Here is a 9,195-nt window from a genome sequence, read left to right as displayed (position 1 = left end):
ATCTGAGTTTTTTTTCATTAGTTCCCTTGCAATTCTTGACTTTTTATTCTTCCATATGAATTTTGTTGTTATTTTTTCTAGGTCATTAAAACAGTTCCTTGGGAGTCTGATTGGTATAGCACTAAATAAATAGATTAGTTTGGGGAGTATTGTCATCTTTATTATATTCGCTCGGCCTATCCAAGAGCACTGAATGTCTTTCCAATTATTTAAATTTGACTTTATTTTTGTGGCAAGTGTTTTGTAATTTTTCTCATATAATTCCTGACTATTCTTTGGTAGATGGATTCCCAAATACTTTATACTCTCAACATTTGTTTGCAATGGAATTTCTCTTTGTATCTCTTGCTGTTGCATTTTGTTGGTGATATATAAAAATGTTGAGGATTTATGTGGATTTATTTTGTATCCTGCCACTTTGCTAAAATTCTGAATTATTTATAATAGCTTTTTAGCAGAGTCTTTGGGGTTCTCTAAGTATACCAGCATGTCATCTGCAAAGAGTGATAGTTTGATTTCCTCATTTCCTACTCTAATTCCTTGAATCTCTTTCTTGTCTCTTATTGCCGAGGCTCGCATTTCTAGTACTATATTGAATAGTAATGGTGATAATGGGCAACCGTGTTTCACTCCTGATCTTACTGGGAAAGGTTGCGGTTTATTTCTATTGCATATTATGCTTACTGACGGTCGTATATATATGCTCTTGATTATTCTAAGGAATAGTCCATTTATTCCTATACTCTCAAGAGTTTTTAGTAGGAATGGATGTTGGATTTTGTCAAATGCTTTTTCTGCATCTATTGAGATGATCATATGTTTTTTATTAATTTGATTATTAATATGGTCAATTATACTAATAGTTTTCCTAATATTAAACCAGCCCTGCATTCCTGGTATAAATCCCACTTGGTCATAGTGTATTATCTTGGAGATGATTTTCTGAAGTCTTTTTGCTAATATCTTATTTAAGATTTTAGTATCAAAATTCATTAAGAAAATTGGTCTATAATTTTCTTTCTCAGTTTTCGATCTACCTGGTTTAGGTATCAGTACCATGTCTGTGTCATAAAAGGAGTTTGGTAGGACTCCTTCATCCCCTATTTTTTCAAATAGTTTATATAACATTGGGGCTAATTGTTCATTAAATGTTTGGTATAATTCACATGTAAATCCATCTGGTCCTGGGGATTTTTTCCTGGGGAGTTGAGTACTAGCTTGTTCTATTTCTTTTTCTGAAATGGGACTATTTAAGCAATTTATTTCCTCTTCTGTTAATCTAGGAAGCCTATATTTTTGGAGAAAGTCATTTATTTCACTTAAGTTATCAAATTTATTGGCATAAAGTTGGGCAAAGTAACTCATTATTTTTCTAATTTCCTCTTCATTGGTGGAAAGATGCCCCTTTTCATTTGTAAGACTAACAATTTGATTTTCCTCTTTCCTTTTTCTGATCAGATTTACCAAAGGTTTATCTATTGTATTGGCTTTTTCATAAAACCAAATTTTGGTTTTATTTATTAATTTAATAGTTTTTTTTTTTTTTTTTTTTTTTTTTTTTTTACTTTCAATATTATTTATTTCTCCTTTTAATTTTAGTATTTCAAGTTTGATTTTTGGTTGGGGGTTTTTAATTTGGTCTTTTTCTAGCTTTTTAAGTTGCAGGCCCAATTCATTAATCTTCTCTTTCTCTATTTTGTTCAAATAAGCCTCTAAAGATATAAAATTTCCCCTTATTACCACTTTGGCTGCATCCCACAAATTTTGGTATGATGTCTTATCATTGTCATTATCTTGGGTGAAATTATTGTTTCTATAATTTGCTGTTTCACCCAGTCATTCTTTAAGATGAGATTATTCAGTTTCCAATTACTTTTTGGAATATCTACCCCTAACTTCTTACTGAATGTAGCTTTTATTGCATTGTGGTCTGAGAAGAAGGCATTTATTATTTCTGCCTTCCTACATTTAATTTTGAGATCTTTATGTCCTAATATATGGTCAATTCTTGTATAGGATCCATGAACTGTTGAGAAGAAAGTATATTCCTTTCTATTGCCATTCAGTTTTCTCCAAAGGTCTATCATATCTAGTTTTTCTAATGTTCTATTTACTTTTTTGATTTCTTATTTGTTTTGTGGTTTGGTTTGTCTAAATCTGAGAATGTAAGGTTGAGATCTTCCACTATTATAGTTTTACTGTCTATTTCTTCTTGCAATTCTCTTAACTTTTCCTTTAGAAATTTAGATGCTATACCACTTGGTGCCTCCTGCCAAGCCAGGCACTGTGTGAATTATATGTTGCCTAGGGCCGTGTCCTCCTACTTTTCCATCTCTTAACTACCCCCAGGTGAAAGCCTGGATAGCCTAAGTCAGCCACACGGACAGTGCTGTGATCTGTTAGGTCACTTCCAGATTGGGGTGGTTCTAGTATCTTGCTTTATATTTTAAAGTGGCTTGATTTCTCTTCTGAGCTGCTGTTTCATAAGCAGAGAAGAGCTAACAGCCTGTGCCAGATTCTTCTATCTCAGTGGCTTTTCTGATCCCAGAGCCTTCCCCAGCCCAATCGGCGCAGTGTGCTAGCACCTCACCCTGTCTGTGCTGGCCTTTTTTCTTCTTCCCCTCGGAACCGACCTTTTCTGTTGAAAATCCCGTTTCTCTTCAGCTGGTAAGTCATGCTTCCAGTCCTTGTGGTTTCTATCAGTCCAGCGTTATTTTTGATCCTGATTTAACTAATTGGTATTGAGGGAAGAAGGGAGCTCACAAAATCACGTGTATCTTCTCCGCCATCTTGGCTCTGCCCTCTATCAGTTGGCTTCTTATGATAAGGAGATGCTGGAACCTGTCCCAGAACTTCATCACCTCATTTATCAAGTGATTAGAAGCACTTTAAGAGGAGCAAGCTGCAATCCATTAAAAGTAGATAATGAAGTGCAAATGGAGAGTCATAAAACAAATGAGGGTCTTTAATTGGCACTTGCTGGGACCAACCACTCCCATATAATGGAGCCTGTAGAAGTTAGCTATGGGAAAGAATCAATAAGCAAACAAAGGAAGTAGATGTGACAAATAAGGAAGAGATAGTGAGGAAGAAACAGGAAATGGTTATGATGAAACAGGAGGAGGCAGGGATAAGATGAGGAATGAGGAGGTAAACAGAGGGACATATGATCTTGAGAAAAAAGTCAGTGGTGAAATGAGGGAAGAAAAAGCAAACAGAGGGAAGATCTCCTCTATCTCCAAGGCATGGCTTTCTTCCTCATCCCCCACCCTCCCTGAGGAGATATGTCTCCTGTCCACTTCCTCTATGTCCCCTTGTGGACACTTTGGAAATTCTCAGACAAGTTTAGGATAAGTAATACAGAAAGAAGCAAAGGAAGGAGACATGGAAGCAAAAAAACTTGTGAGGGATATGCAGAATCGTATCCTTCAAGATGATTTCTAAAAAATGGTAGGAATTGAAAGAAATGAGGATCAAATGCAATATGATGCAGCAGTATATGCCCAACGCACATTTAACAAAATTCAGGCTTTTGGAAAGTAGAGGTTCTCCAAGACTAAAATTAAACAGGGCCCAGATGAACCTTTTCCTGATTTTGTGGCTCACCTACAGGCTGGTGTTGATAGGTCAGTGAGTAGAGAAGAATCCTCCAAACTCCTTATATAGAAATTGGCACAGACAATGCTAATACTAACTGCCAGAAGGCCATCCCTACTCTAGTTGGGGAGGCTGGCCTGGAAGAAATGATAAAGAGATGGGAGATGTGGTTCCAGTGCTTTTCAAATGGATGCCCTTGCAATTGTTATATCTAAAGGGGTTGTAGCAAAAGACCTGCCGTGGCAGTTTGCAGACAAATGGGACTCCTGGTGGTCACAAGTCTCAGGTACAATTTATGGGACAGGGACATATTGAAGACTTGTGGGGCCTCAGTTTATATACCACAACCACAGAATTTTTAATTGGGATCATTGGGTGTTTGGGCACCACCTTTCATATCAAGCCCACACCATTAATATGGAAATCTAACACCCTGATTTGGGTCCCCTAATGGTCTTTCTGTATGTGCTTCTTTTCTCACAAAGTTGCTAATACCATAAAGACTGACAATGGTCCAGCTTATACCTTTAAGCAGATGGCTACCTTCTTTGCCATGTTCGCCATTAAACATGTTACAGGGATTTTTTATAATCCACAGGGTCAGGGCCTAGTGAAATGGGCCCATCATATTCTGAAGGCCATCCTTGTTAAACCAAAAGGGGGAGGAAGAAGACAAAACCCCCAATGATCCACACAGGTGGATGTGGATAAGGCCTTATATACTTATAAATTTTTGTGCCTGAATAGGAATACTGGCCTCTCTCCAGGAATGATATATTTGGCACAATCTTATAGACAGGACAGAAAACTGGGCCCTATGACAACAACCCTTCAAGCACTGGAAAACATTCAAAAGGTTCTATGGAAGGATGTGGAAGGACATTGGCAAGGTCCATCTTTAGTACTTTGGAGAAGGCCGGGATATTTATGTCTTACAGATCCTGATGGAGAAAGCTGCTGGATTCCAGAAAGAAGAGCAAGAAAAGTTTCCCTTATTAAAACAGGGACTGAAGATGAAGAGAAGGAGATGACCCAGGAAAGGCCCAAAACAGTTCCATAGCAGAGAGATGATTACTCTTACTGGACTAGCTTAGTAATTAGATCCAACACACTTCCTTTCCCATTCCCTTCTATTGTATCCCATAGGCTCTATGTAGCCATTTTTGTGTTATTTTTCCTTTGCTTTTGCTTGCTTTACTAGAATGCTTTATACATACTTTTAAATTCCAGAGAGGTGCTTACAGAAGAGCTTCTCATTTGTCAACGTGAAAATACTAAATCTTAATAATAAAAAGGGGTGATGTAAAGGGCAATGAAGCACTGCTCTCTCTTTGAGATGTGCTGCAGAGCCTGTACACCACTTTAACTGGTAGGGTGGGCCTAGGAGGTAAAAAGGGGCATGGCCTCGGGGGCAGGAATTTGCATCTGGCAGGAGTTAAAGGAACTGCTATAGGTTTCTTGAGGTGGCAAGGGGCGTGTCCTCTTGCTAGATCTCCCTCTGGGAGACAGCACTAACTCCAGAAGTCCCCTTTCTGGGGCTCTGCCTACACAATTCTGAGTTGGCTGGGCAGGACAATCCTGGAGGAGAGGCAGCATAAATAGTCTTGAGTAGAGCTTACTCTCTTGTGCTCCTGTGCTCTTGTGCTCTTGCACACTTGTTTCCTGCTACCCCCACTGAAAGGATGACTGAATAAAGACAGAATGTTTGTACCTCCTGATTGGTGTGTCTCTGTGTGATCTGGGTTGGAGCCAAAAGGCAGGTAAGTCGGCCTAGTCATGATCTCCAACAGGTGGACAGATAGAGTAGCCTTAAGGAACACTAGATACTACAACTTGTTCACCCATTTCACAATTGATAGCATCTGCTCATTTTCCAATACTTTGCTACCACAAGAAGATCTGGCACAAATATATTTGCACATGTGCATCTTTTCTCCTCTTAAGATCTCTTTGGGATATAAGCCCAGTAGAAACACTGTTGGATTATAAATTATAAATTCTCTGTTAAGGAGTTATTTTATTTTTCCTTTTCACAAGATCTGTTTTTTAAGGAGTTATTTTATTTTTCCATTTCACAAATTCTGTTTTTCAGGGGCTTGTTTTCTTTTTCCATTTTGTCTACTCTATTTTTTAAGGAGTTTTATGTTTTTCCATTTCACTAAGTATTTTTTAATGAATTTTCTTCAGATATTTCCTTTTCCAAACCCTCTTGTAAAGTTCTCGTTTCCTTTTCCCATTTTTCTTCTAGCTCTCTTTTATAGTTTCTTCTAGTATAGCCTTGTGTGATAGGGACCAGGTTATATCACCTTTTGGGCTTCATCCAGAGATGCTCTACTTTTAGTCTGCTCAGGGTTTGAAATCTGTTCTTCTCTTTTACCTTAAAAGCTATCTATGGTCAGAATTCTTTTAGTTATTTACTCAATTTTTAGAAAAAAAGTTGAGATATGCTTTTAGGGCAAGGGAGAATGTCCAAGCTTCTCCACAAGCAACAGCAGATGTGCTGACTGACTTCAGTTGTTGGGTGGGCATGGCCAGATCTTGTGAGATTCTGGCGTTTTGAGATTTACTATTTACCTTTGTGTTTGTGTTGGATGCTTTCTAAATTCTCTGCTGATCTACAGGCTTGCAGCCAGGGCAGAATAGCCAACCCTGTGGTAGATTCCTCCCTGTAGATTCTTCACCTCCTCAGGTCTGGGCTGTCTATGCTGATGGCTGTGCTCTACTTACTTGCTCTTGGACTCACCTACCTCCATGCCCAATTGAAACAGGTCTTTTTTGAAGAACTTTGAAATTATCTTCTGCTGATAATTTGTTGCACTCCCAGTACTTGTGGTTTCTGCAGATCCAGAGCTAATTCAGAGGCTGGATTTGATAATTAGTCTGAGGGTTTGGGGAGAAGGTCCTAAGAAATGTGTGTCCTCTCCACCCCCATATGGACTATTTGTTTGTCTCTTTACTAGTAGATCTAATGTGTGTATGCCCACTGTCCCCACTGCTGCTGTGTTATTGTGCGTGGGTGTTCCCTCATGTCTATGGGGGCACTGTTTAGTTATTACTACTGCAGTAAATGTCTATTTTTAGATAAGTATATCTACTAGCTAACTCCTAATTGTAAACTCACTGGTAGTGGTTCATGAGCTATAGTTTTAGCAGTACAAATCCAAAGAGTACCTTGAGCATGGCTTTAGCAAGTTCCTTAGATATCCAAAGTATCAGCGCAAGTTAAAGGCACAGCAACTGGATAGTCCTAGATTGTGTTCAAATCACACCTCCATACTTAATTATCTACATGATCTAGGCAGGCAACTGAACTTTTTTGTCTCAATGAATCAGCTTTCAGTAAGATATTATCACGTGCCAACTAGTATGCTAACTTTTAGGGGAAACAAAGGCAAAAAAAAAAAACTGCCCTTCATATCAAGCCTTTCTTAGGCTAATGGGGTAGAACTCACAATTATATATAAAGATTATCTGTACAAAATAATCTGTGAAATGAGGATGTTGGACTTGAACTCTGAGGTCCTAAATTCCTAAATCTATGATCTTCTGAGCCTATTAGATCCTAAGTGAGTTACCCAAAATTAGAAAATTAAATAGGACCATGTTTACATAAACTTTCCACCCACAGATGTATGAAGTTAGCTCAAGATCACTTGAACTGGTTAGTTAAACTTTCAGTGCTAGCATTTTATATCCCAGGACAAAAAAAAAAAAAAAAAAATGGTGCAAATAAGGACTTGATTTGTTGTCAGTTGATTATAAAGACTTAAGGGGGTGATGGAGAAAATACTTAAAATGTAGATTAAGCTCCCCACAGAAAACTCATTGTTAAACATTTATTACCACCTCATTTTCTTTGTTGCTAATTTAATAAAATAGCATTTTAAAGTGCCTACTGTGTAAGAGGCATTGTTCTGGGAAGAAGTGATTTAAAAGAATAGTGTTTTGGAAAAAAAAAAAAACAAAACTGTACTTGGAGTCAGAGGACTTGGGATTAAAATTTTTGTTATTATTAATTAATATTTGATATAATTTGACTTTGAATTAAGTGTTCTTTCTACTTCACCACCTATAGAGTTTGGACTAGGTGATCTCTTAACTCTAAGGTTTTATGAATATGTCTTCTTGGAGGAATTTCTGTTGCTTTCATCTCTGGCTATGGCTAAAATTATTTACATGCATGAAATGATCTTTGGTACAGATCCCTACAGATCAATGGAATCTCATTCTGCCCTATCCAGTACAGTGACAGGAAGCTGCACTGAGTTCTATTCCTTAGTAGCATGGTCTACATTAAGGGGAGAGTGAATTTTCTGCCAGTGAGGCCATTTAAGCAGAAAGTGAATGCTAACTATTTTTTAAAATATTGCAGGTAGTATCTGTGTCTTGTTCTACTTCTAGGATCCTAAGATCTGTGGGTCTTCCTCATGGCTAAAAGAAGAAATCTAGTTGTCCTAAATCAAAAGGGCCAGGCACACAAGGGTGGGGAGAATTCTAGCTCAATAACTTAAAAATGGCAATAATGCTTTACCAATTGCTCAAAGAATTTATGAAAATGCATACTTGCTAACTATGAATCTTATTGTTCTTGCCTGGAGATTGCTGTGCTGGGCAAAATGAGGTTTCTTCTTAAATCAAATAAAATTTGTTTTCTTCTGAGTGGATTAAACATTTATGAGTTACACTTATTGGAGCCTGCATTGGATTTTCAATTGCTGGGGCAAATAATTTGCTGCTATCTGAAAGCTGCATTATGAGTGATACTCTTTGGGAGAGTTTTACCAGACGAGGGGATGCTGGGACATAGCAATGTGCTCACAGATTCCAAAAGATGATGAAAGTTTGGAGAGTTCTGTCCCGTAAATCTAACAACTGGGTAAGTTTTAATCAAGTAGCTAGAGCTTTCTTTTTGATTATTAAAAATCCAATTTCTTTTCTGTTACAGTTTAACTCAGGTAGTCTGTCTTTTTTTTTAATAGTTCTCCCCGAGTAATGGCAGGAAGGATATTTCTGCTCTATAGCTTCTCATTCTGTTTTATTCATATCTTGAATTTCTGATCATGAGTATGTTGAATCAATTCCCCCACCATTGCAAAGACTCACTGTCTTCTCAATCATTTTATATGTGTATATAGAGACGTATACGTACATACATATATATGTATGTATATATATATATATATATATGTATATGTATGTATGTATGTATGTATATGTGTGTATGTCTGTAAGTACAGTGGTCTCCCATATTTGTTGTTAAGTGATTGCAGAAGGCATAAGTACCAAACAAATTTTTCCCATAGGAAGTCCTTCTCCAATCCACAGTCTAACCATCTTTCCCCATCTAATTCCCAAAGTTGAAAGACACTGAAGATTCATAAAATCATGGGTTTTCAACTAGAATAGTTATCTCAGATCCTAGAGCCTGACTTCCTTGGTTTCCAAAGTCAAGGTTAACTTGCCAATTAAATTTCAGACAATTTTTTTTTTTATCTTTATATCCCCAACACTTGAAACAATACCTTGCATACAAGAGATCTTTAGAGTCAATGGTGTTTTTTCTTTTTTTCTCTTAACTTCAGTATCAAGTGCTGTCTC

The sequence above is a fragment of the Sminthopsis crassicaudata genome, chromosome 1 (genome assembly GCF_048593235.1).
Source record: "Sminthopsis crassicaudata isolate SCR6 chromosome 1, ASM4859323v1, whole genome shotgun sequence".
Lineage (NCBI taxonomy): Eukaryota > Metazoa > Chordata > Mammalia > Dasyuromorphia > Dasyuridae > Sminthopsis > Sminthopsis crassicaudata.
The sequence above is the reverse complement of the archived record's forward strand: the minus strand, read 5'-3'. Positions refer to the sequence as shown.